Source organism: Lycium barbarum, chromosome 7, assembly GCF_019175385.1.
Source record: "Lycium barbarum isolate Lr01 chromosome 7, ASM1917538v2, whole genome shotgun sequence".
NCBI classification, from domain to species: domain Eukaryota; kingdom Viridiplantae; phylum Streptophyta; class Magnoliopsida; order Solanales; family Solanaceae; genus Lycium; species Lycium barbarum.
In genome coordinates, this window is record NC_083343.1 from 20,208,507 (window position 1) to 20,220,320 (window position 11,814).

Genomic DNA, 11,814 nt, shown 5'->3' on the forward strand with positions numbered 1-11,814 from the left:
ATTCTGCATTTTCTTCCAAAAATTAAAATCATCGGTCTCTCTTCTTCAGGCAAGCACTCAATCATTTTCCTCTATTTTTTCATCTGTAATACTATCTTTTTGTTGTGTATTATTATCTGTATCTATGTTTTGATCTGTGATGTTATAGTATTTATGTTCTGACTACTGTGCTTCCAAATATTAAAAAAAAATGTGAAATTTCGGTGTGTTCGGTATGAAGGAAAAATGTTTTCTAAGAAAATAAGTGGGATTCTTACTTATTTTCTTGTGTTCGGTACATAAGTAAAAAAACATTGTCCGAAAAGCATTTGTAATTAACCTTATACATACATTGTAATTTAGACAAATACTAGGAGGTGGGGGTGGGCGGTAGGGTTGTGGGGTGGTGGCAGAGGCGGACCACCCTATTAGGAGGGGGTTCACGTGCTACCACTAACCTCGGAAAAACATTGTATATATATGGTGTATACACCGTATAAAACGAATCTATATTTAAAAGGACCCTAAGATATATCCACTACTTTAGTGCAAATGGTTGTTGGGCCCCTTTTGTCCTTACATGAAACTTGGGTTTGAGCCTAGCTATAACAGTTTAGTTTCTATTTTTTTGTTGTGTTTGTTTTGTAGATTCTCTACAAATAAATTAATAAGCCCACAACTTCTTCTTTTTTATTCTTTAGTCCTCCCTTAACCCCCCCCCCCCTCCCTCCCCACCCCAACACACACACAAAAAAGAAAAAAGAAAGAAAAAAAAAACCCCAAATCAAATCTTTTCCCCATTCTAAACACATTCTCCTTCTACCAATGTTGAAGTTTATACTTTATACTATTGTACTAATACCTTATCATAATTATTAAGTTTTCAAAGAGTTGCACGTCAAACTTTGACAGTAACAATTGACATGTCAATAGTAAGGCATTTGGTCATTAGTGTCCCCTCTGCGTCAAAATCCTGGATCCGCCTCTGGGTGGTGGAATGGGGGCTATGACGGTAGGCAGAGGCGGAGCCAGAATTTTTACGAATGGGTTCAAAAATATATAGAAGTAAACACACATAAGTCGAGAGGGTTCAACATATTATATATACATAAAAAACAAATCTTAACCTTGTGTATTCATTGTAATTTTTCGTCGAAGGGGATGAAACCCTCGGCCCAACCTAGCTCCGCCCCTAGCGGCAGGGTCAAGATGAGGTGTGTTGGAGGGTAGGAAGGACACAATTAATGTGGAATGTAACGTGTAGAACTTGTTTTCCCCTCTACTAGAGAAGTCGTTTTCCTCATTTTTAAGGAACTTATGTTCCTAGAGAAAATGTTTTTCAAGATTTTTGACCAACCAAACACGGAAAAATTGCAAAGAAAATATTTTCCTCAATACCGAACACACCCCTAGTACATTAGTAGAATTGGAAAAGGACCACCCAATCATGGAGAAACCTTTGGTATACTGCTCGCATTTTATGGCAATAGAATTAATGGTTAATTTCCTCTTGTTTTTTCTCTTTCAGCTTGGCAGCAGCAGCAGCTGGAACATGGAAGGAATCCCAAAAAAAAAAGAGTGACTTTGCAATTACTATCACAAAAAGCATCAAAAGAGGTGTCGTCCATGGATGAAGAAGAAACACCGTTTTAGCGTTAAACTTGGAGATGACATAGTATTTGAGATACTAACATGGCTCCCCGCCAAGTCTCTCATACGATTCAAGTGTGTTTGTAAAGCTTGGGACACTTTGATATGACACGATCTCATCTTTGTCAAGTCCCACATTACTCGTTCTCGTGCCGGTCCTTCAGCCACCCAAATGTTGTTTAACTGAATATTCTTTCTCCTTCTGACATAGCATTTTTTTCAGAGCATTTGTTTCCAAATACACAACATTCCTCATATACACAACACCTAGAAGGATTTTCCTTACAACTTGCTCCTCATACTTATTCAGACACAAGAGATGAGATCATGATCTGCTTAAATCATTGCAATGGCCTCCTTTGTTTTTATGAACGTTCTAAAGTTTACTTATACAATGTCACCACAGCTGAGATGAAACCTTTGTAATCCTCTCTAATAAATTGTTCCCGTGGTGCTCCTACATTGTTTTTGGGATTTGATTGTCATGACCCAACCTAGGGCCATGGCAAGTGACCGAGTTTATCCTGCCCGATGACCCAACTTATATTACTTATTCTCAAATATGGCGTTCAATAGATTATTTTTTTTTCAACTAAATCTGAAAGCTGTAAATAAAATACCAAAGTCGACACGTAACTCAAAACATCTCAAGCATGTTTACATATATATATACATGGCATAGGACAAGGCGAGCCAAAGAGGCTACCACCACTTCTGTACAACAAAACAATGGCCGACAAGGCCAATCAGTAACCATGACACCCACGTTGTTCGCAGACTTCTAAAGAGTATGACCTGCAATAAACAAAGTTATACCAAAACAGGAACAGTCTCCGAAGCAAGTGGAGCTGTCTGACTCCCGGTGCTGACTCCCCCTAGGTAGCTAGATCACCGGACCGCGTCCCTGAACATGCGAGCATGAAATGCAGCCCTCGAAGAAAGGGGGTCAGTACGGAATATGTACTGGATATGTAAAGCATCACAGAATCATAAACAAGGAAGGGCGTAACAGTAAACCAGTTTAGAGACAACCCGGGAGCAACCTGGAACAGCATTTTACACCGTGCCATGTAGTGCCTTACACCAATTTCCAGCATACACAATATAAATACAGCATACACAAATTCTAGAATACACAACCTGAATATAATATCACAATGGTCCCTTCGGACGGCCGCTTCCGACTTAACAATAATGATGGCCCCTTCGGGCATGCTGGTGCCGGCATAATCGTACTAGTCCTGGCCCCTTCGGGCATGCCGCTTCCAGCATAATAATGATGATGGCCCCTTCGGCCATGCCGCCGGCATAATCGTACTAGTCCTGGCCCCTTCGGGCATGCCGGTCCGACATAATAATAACAATGATGGCCCCTTCGGGCATGCCGCGTCCGGCATAATAATAATGATGGCCCCTTCGGGCATGCCGCTTGCGACATAATCGTACTAGTCCTGGCCCCTTCGGGCATGCCGCTCGCGACATAACAATAATAATGATGGTGTCAACACAACTTAATCTACAATTATCCATGCAAAGAGATACCGCTATGGAATATAAACACAAATCGTAAATGAACAAAATAGTAACATCTCGCACCCCCTTCGGAGTGGTTTTGGAAATCAACTTTATGCTTTCTTTAATACCGAACTAATTTAATTTTTAATTTTTTTCTTTTCGAAGTCGTGAGTAAACCTTAAACACGTTTCAAGTTAATCCGAGTTAGCATAAGAAAGTTAACGACCCTATGCACGAGCAGAATAGTGAGAATCCATATGCACGCAAATCAATGTTAAGACTCGATAGACACGTATACTTACCGACGCCTGAAGGCTCAGAAAAAAGTTTCGGGTCAATCCGACTTAGTATAAGAAAGTTATGAACATGTGAAGTACAGAACTCCTACGAAAGTTTCAGAAGCTATTTTTTGGAAAAATTAAAGCAACAATCGTACCAAGTACCTTTCAAATATCGTTATGGATCAAATCAAACAGATCTTTTGGAATCATAAGTACGTATCAAAATATATCTAAAATTCAATGGAATAATCGAACGAGCTAGCATTTGAAAGTCAAGACTTTAGTCATATCAATTGTCTTTCGAACAACATTCGGAAACATATCAACCGAACTTCGGACATCATAGATACGCATCAAAACCATATGAGACAGCTTATGGAAATCAAGAACGTAGCCATCCTAGTGGCTCTAAGAATAGGATTTTCTTGAAATCATATATATACGTCAAATGCTTGTTTCACAAGGACCATGCCAAAAGAAAGAAAGGTTAGGCTTTACATACCTTGTCTGCTTCCTAAGCTAGTTCGCACTTAAGTCTCGTCTTTCGTAAGATCTACAACAATGTCAAAAGATATCAAACATTAGCTATGGACACTTAAGAGCCCAACCCTAAACTAACACTTTGTTTACAGAAATTTCGGCAGCACCTCCCCTGTGAATACACCATCCCCGAGAATTTAACTCGGCCAATTTTATCAATAACAATCCGAGAATTCAACTCGGCCAAATTATCAACACAATACCACCAATCATACTAACAACTTCAACAATCAATCCAAATATATTCCAACTTCAACAATTTAATTCAAAACGCATTCTAACATCGCTAACCATTTTTACACAATTCGACGGCATTTCACTTATGTTCAAATTAACCACAACAACACAATCTAAAATCTTCCAACTTACCATGAATAACAACAACGCATTCCTTCCTCCCAAATTCATAAACTACACCAACAATTCACACACTAACAACATTATTTTCCGTAAATGCAAGAAGACTATATTCGAATTACATTAACTTCTAAAACGACTCTCCAACCACTACAACCTCAACTAGAATCATTAAACTTTCATTATCAACATAGAATCCACAACAACAACAACAACCAAAATACTAAATAAAATAATTGGTTCATCATCCCTACACAACACACACATGCACGGCCAACACCAACACACACACGGCCACCACACAACTTCCACATTTTCATGATTTTCATTCATTTCTACATACTACAACACACACAAACCTTCCATAACATATAAAAGAAGATTAAATCTTACCTTTTTCCTTCAACTTCTCACTTGGCTAGGGTTGAGAATTTGCAACAAAGAGTAGTTTTCTCGCTTCAACAATTATACCACGTTAAAGAGGACCTTTAACTTAGTATGAATGCTAGGAGAAATAATTTTTTTGATAAAGATTTTTGGTCTTCAATTTTTGGGTAGGCTTGGCCGAATGGAGTGGTCTTTATTTTTCTCAAGGCTTCTTGAAAATTCTAAGTGTTAAGAATGAAGAATATGCTCTAATTCTCATCCTTTATGGATTAAAATTGGACTCCCATGTGGGCCTTGGCCCATTCCATGTGGTCGGCCATATGGTCCATTTAATCCAAGCCCACTTTTTTTTTTCTCTTTGGTGTTTTGTAATTCATGAAAATTATTTTCCAAATTCCAAATTTGCCCTTGGCCTTCCTCCATATTTCCACATCAAAGTTTTCATACGCAACTTCTGTGTTAAACAAGATCAAAATATATAGCCTTGCCCTTGACTTACCACCACCATCTTGAATTATCCGAATGTGCAAAGTACGGGGTATAACATTGATCCCCTCAAGGAAAAATACAAATTGCTTCATTTTTTTTCACTTCATAGCTCAACCAAAGATCAAGATTCTAACTCTAGGAACTAATTTCGGGAGAGAAATAGAATTGATCCATGAAATGCCTTTTCCCAGTTATTTTGCAAGGGATTGTCTGTTCCTCAATGGGCTACTTTTTTGGAGGAGTACTTCATTCGATAATAATATCGGCTACTTCGTGTCAAGACCCAAATTACGGATCGCGCGGGCACCTACCGTATTATCACCTAGTAGGCGAACCCTTACCAACCAACCCATTATTGAAAACTCGTCTTTACAACTGTGTAACTACTAACATAAGTAATATGTGGAAAACATCATTATCCTTTTCATAAAATCAAGAGAAAACTTCCCATTTCCCGAGATCTAGTCTAGACATGTACACGAGCTTCTATAATACAAGGAATACATCGAAAATAAAATGACACAGCTTCTGCCTAGAATGAGATGAGCAAAGCTGTAGGGAGATGACCGTCAACCAACTAGTGAAACCTTCAGCAATAACCTGAAACATACATACACCCCCCAAAAAGGAGGATGTAGCCAGAGTAGCATCAGTACACCACATGTACTGGTAAACATCATAGGCCGACTAAGATTAGTTTATGCAACACAATATAAAATCAGCGAGATAAACAAATAAGCTCAAACGTACACCTTATTTAAGTTCCACTCGTAGAAATAACTTTATTCGAAATACTCACTCCATGTTACTCCCGTAAACAATAATCCCTCACCCTATCCTAAATCAAGACTAAGGTACGACAATTCATTGGCTCGACAATCTCTACATCAATTCCCTTCTTTACCTTGTAACATATATCCACGGAATTATGTGCAACACCCCAACGGATCAACATGCGAAAGGTTACTGCAGCTTCCCAAATCGATATTTTTATAAACAAAGCCAACCCAGCTCTCATTGATCAATTCGACATCAATACCCAGCTTCTCACGGGATCATATAATCAATGAAATATGAAATATGATGCTATCCAATGCAATTATGATGACATCCAGTGCAATGTAACAACTTGGCCAATATCTCAAACCTGTACACACATGCCGAATGGTATTGTCTGCAGTCATGACCTACAGGGGACCCATGGTGTCTATGTGCCACTCATTCCGGGATATGACCTCGGATCACGAGTCTTGTTTACCTTTTGCTCCGGAACGATCCTCGGACCACGAATACATATTGTATAATTCTCACCGATGCCACTTACCTTTCTCAATTTTTACCAGTCTCTCAATCAGTTCTTTTCGAAACCGTTCCATCATATATGAAATGAATGAATGCAACAATAATAAATGAGTATGCTATGCAAATCAAGATATCCTAGCCCATGGCAAGACTATACAACTCCCCTTACCTTAACAAGGCATAAATTCCTCAGGTTCATAGCAGTTATATTCATACGAAGGCACGAGAACTCGGTTACTTGCCACCCACGCACATGACACACACAAACTGCTAGAGCAATCAGTCTTAAGATAACCGAATCACACTCTAACCCTACACCGATGGCAGAGCTACAATACGCGCCTCCTTCCCGCCCCAAAGGCTTAATACTAGGTTCCAATATTCACTTAACACACCATGTAATCAGCGACCAACAATTTTAGTAAGATAAACATTATTCAACTGTACTTCGTCTCCGAAGACCTAATCATGTTGTATCCCTTCAATTCTATACGTATTTACGATTCACTAATCAAAGTCTAACTCAAGTAAACCATAACCTACCTCGACGCCGAGCAGCTACCATGAACGTGTGTGCAACCTTCTCCTACCGTGTTGCTGAACCGAATTTTTGACCGAGAACTCTAGGAATTTTACGAATACGAGGACAAGGGGTACACAACAATAATACATGCACTACAACAAAATATGTTTTTAGCGGCAATAACTTAATTGCCACTAATTATATTCTAGAATCAATTATTACCGGCAATACCAAACTTTAGCCCTGACAATAAATGCCGCTAAAGGCTTTACCGACCTTGGATCTAATGGCATTAACCAATTGCTGGTAAATGTTTTGTGGCAATAACTATTGCCGCTAAAAGGAAAATATATTGTCACTAAAAGCTTCTTTTGGTGTAGTGATGCTAACTTAACTTGTAGCTATTGAGGTTCATGGTTTCCTATATGGTCATCCCTCCTTCAAGTATTAACTAATTATTACTTGTGCTAGTTTTTTTTTCATCCTTCTAACTCATATTGTTAAGCAAAATTTATAGACATAAGGGTTTCATGCTCCAGATTATTCCTTACTCTTTTATAGCTGAACACATGCATCACGTCTTTCTCTTTTACTAACTTTGAGGAACAAGTTTATCTACGGGAAGAATTTCTATTGTAAACAAGAACGATGTTTGGAGGCTTACCTTGGCGAAGTTTTCGGGTGCTCTACCCAAGAATCCTCACAAAAGTTGGCTTAGAATAAAGTTTTGGAGAAAAGTGGGACAAAATCCCGAAATAAGGCATTTATAGGAGTCTGGCCCATGCTCCTTCGCTGCAGCGGTGGGCTTCCCACTGCACCGGACCTGCTGCGGCGGTCTCTGAGCCGCTGCGGCGAAGGGTCTTGATCCTGGGCCTACAATTTTGACTTCTACGTATTTGAACCCAATTTAACTTTACGCGGAACTTTTTAATAAGCCTAGCCTTTTATAATGCAAACTTTTACTTTTGTATGGTGTTCGTGGAGGATTTCAATAACGACCAAATGGGTCGTTACACTTCGACTTCATAGAGGAGAAGTTTGGGTTTCTTTCACCCTCAGAAGGAAGGAGTTTTTTCCCTCCTAATAGGCCACAAACTACATTGTGGGGAAAGCTGGTTTGGTATTGGTCCTACTTTGGGAACGAATATAAAGTGTGCAACTCCTATTTCATGTCTGATGATGACGTTAACAATGTTTTTATGAAATTTAACTTTGATGATTCCAATTTAGAGAAGGCTGCCTTGCTTGAAGCAGAATGGAGTACTGACAAGCCAGAGTTTATTTTAGCGACAGCAAGCCTTATTAGTGCCCCAGCTACTTTGATGTTCCCCAATCATTTATGTGTAAGACATGTTAGTAGTTTTGTTGAGAACATTACCCCATTAACATCTATTATTGAGGTTTGACTTTGAAAATGAATGTGTTGATTCTCCTTAGCACTAGTGGCTTAAATGGAGGTGCATCTATCAAATAGTCTTCCTATCTCATGTTTGTCGATCTTGGACAAGTAGGCGCTGCACCAACTCTTTAGGTATATAAACCTACTTTCTCTATTCGATCACGGAACTCTGCCTTCAATCAGCTCTAAGTTAAATGATTACTGCTTGCTTTCTAATGATTGTGCTTCCAACTGCAAGAGCCAGTGCTGAGTTTGTGTTTACAACTTCAATACTGAGATGGGATCAACAATAAATTCTACATCTTAGTCCGGGGACTTCTTATGAAACGGTATACGTTGACAGATTATGATGCTTCTGCCTATGTAACCTCTGCTTTCTCTTTGTTTGCCGTGATATGAGAATTGTGCAGTAGAGCTTTTCAAAACTCATAATTACTGTGGCCCTTCAAATTTGCAAAACATGTGATAATAAATTGCTGTCCCATGCAATCTGCATCCCAACTCTGAATTTGTTATGAGATGAGGCTTAGCCGACATCAAAATTGGAGTACGGAATGCAGCGAACTTAATTTCTTACCTCCTTTTTAGACCCAATTCTGTGTAACTATAAGAAGATTGAGTTTATATCTTTTTGCTGTCAGAGGAAACCAATGAGGTGGATAAGAAGGGGCCAACAGGATGTATAAGTGCCATTGGCATAGCAGTTGTTGCAGGATGGCTTACGTACTTGGTGAAGTTAGAGATATCCCGCATCTTTTGAGTGAAAAGATTGATTCGGGTGTTCATGCCATCGCTCAAATCTTTTATGAGGCTTTCGGGTGCTGTAATTTGCTTAGGTATAATTGGTCGTGCCATATTATTTGCTGGCATGAGCTCACTAACTAGCAACTCAAGGTAAATATATATGCTTGGTCAGAGATTCTTCTTGTGTAACTCAAATTCTGTACTAGAGCCCGATATGGTTTTTGCTTGTGTTTATTTTCTGTAGGATTGCCAGTGCATTCTCCAGAGATGGAGCAATGCCATTTTCGTCTGCTTTCAGAAAGTGAACAAGCTAAAGGTTTCCAATAAATGCAGTCTGGATGTCAGCCCTTGTGCATTTTGCTTACTTTTGCATCTTGAAAAATTAGCAAGCAAAGGATTGATATCAGAGTTAACACTGTAGACTATATATGATTTCTCAATTTAGATAGCAACAATTGGGCTTTATGCTGCTTATGCCTTGCCATTCTTGTTGAGGTTTACTGTAGGTTGAAAGTCCTTTACTCAGGGATTTCTCAGTTATTCAAAAAAAGGGTTACTGGTTTTAGAAATTTTGGGCAATTTGCACGGTTGCCCCTTATTGGGGGGTGGTCTTTAATTTTTGTCCTTCGCTTAAAATACTCAGAGGTTTTAGGTTCGAACCCGGCTCAATCAAAAAAAAAAAAAAAAAAAAAAAGGGCAAGACAGAGTTTCGTAACAATATTAGGCCTATTGCAGCATGAAATTCAAGCAAAGTAAAAAAAATAATCCGCCTTGCAAAATTTCGCAAGACAAACTTTTGCCCTAAGGCAGCCTTTCCTTGCGATTTTTTTTAGCTATGCGTATTGGTAATTGTTACGTTGTCCACTATAATCATTTCTGTCGAATAGAGTCATTCTTATATAGTTCACTGTTTTTATCAAAGTTTTAGCTTCAAGAATTGGCAAGTATTACTCTCCATTATGGTTAATTTTACCATTTATAATATGATGAAGGGTACGAAGAACGATGCTGACCGACACCTGAAAATGTTATGTACATTATATTTCAAATTCATAGGCTAAATGATTTACTATTTAATATATACCTAATAAAATATTTGGTTTTCCATGAAGAGTAGCAGCAGCTATACTTCTAAAAATTGCTTTGGATTATAGCCAAAAGCAACTTCTTTCTTTGAATTAGAAGATTACTATCCAATGTGATTGGGAGGGCTTTTTCTTGTTTCTTCATTTAAATGTATACTAGTCTTGAGAACGTGCGTTGCACGTTTGTCCCCTATCATTATTATAAATATAAAATTGAGTTATAAAATACCTTTTACAGAGCGTTATATTTGTATCCTACTTCAATAATATGTTTTCCTCCTAAAGATTGTTATTCTTCTTTCATTTTACGAAAGACAAATTTAATGTTGTTCATATTTAAGTTTTAGACTTGCATCAAATTTATTTTCAATTTAAGAAATATTCTTCATTTTTAGATGCATATAGTATATATCTACCATTGACCATTCAATTTAGTTAGTGTTCTAATGAATATCTACTATTATAGTAATATATTGTTATTATCTCTTTGATATATTTCTGGAGAAGATGACCGTGTATTGTGTGTATATATAGAACTTACTTTTATATCCAAAAAAATTGAACAATTGAAATGAGCAATTCCAAAAGTAATCTTATTTTCCTATTTTTACTTGTTTGCAAGATGGGAAATGCTGAAATAATCAAGAATATGAATTCTACCATTTAAGTTTTATTCATTAAATTAACTCCATAATAGAGGGATAGTGTATTTACAATCTAGCAAAAAATATGCGAAGCTAATTAAGATAATATAACTTCTAATGGTATGTACTGTAATATCTCAATGAATAGATGTCTTAACTTAATAAATACATGTAAATACCTTTAACGAAATTAACCACGACATGAAGAAGATGTATATATTACCTACAAAATCTACAATGTGGCTCTGCTCCTCATTTGCCACGAGATTTCAGGTTAAAAAGACTCGACTAAAGTCTAATTATCCCAGGATATTTTTATATTTAAATTTCTCAATGTTTTGGTTACTTCATATTTAAATTTCTTCTAAATCATTTAGAGAAAGAATATAGGAGTATAAATAAACATTCAAACTATCTTAATATGACACATTTAAACAAACTTTATTATAATTAAATTGCACGTTAAAAGATACAGGTTAAAGAAGATAAATTACATCTTCGGTTGCATACAATTGTATCAAAGTCCAACATAATGTCTAAAACTATACGATAATTATTTTAATGATTGAAGTAATATCATAAAATTTTCACACTTGAAATAATTCTGTTTAACGATTGAAAATGTAAAAAAGGGATGGAAATTTACAGCGGAGGAAGAAATCAAGCATGAGGATACCCCAAAGAAAGCCTTGATCACTTCTATAATAGATATCTCCCTACTTTGTTGCTGTAAAACTCAGCGTCGTCGTCGTTAGACGACTCTCTCCTGCTTCCGACAATTTTTTTTATCACTGTATTACTTCCTTGAAAGCCTATAAAAACAAGAAAAAATATGTTAGTCTAGAGAACTCTTAGTAGTAGTTAACACTCCTCCTTAATGTGATATATGCAACAAAAATTTCATGTCGACAAAGTCTCC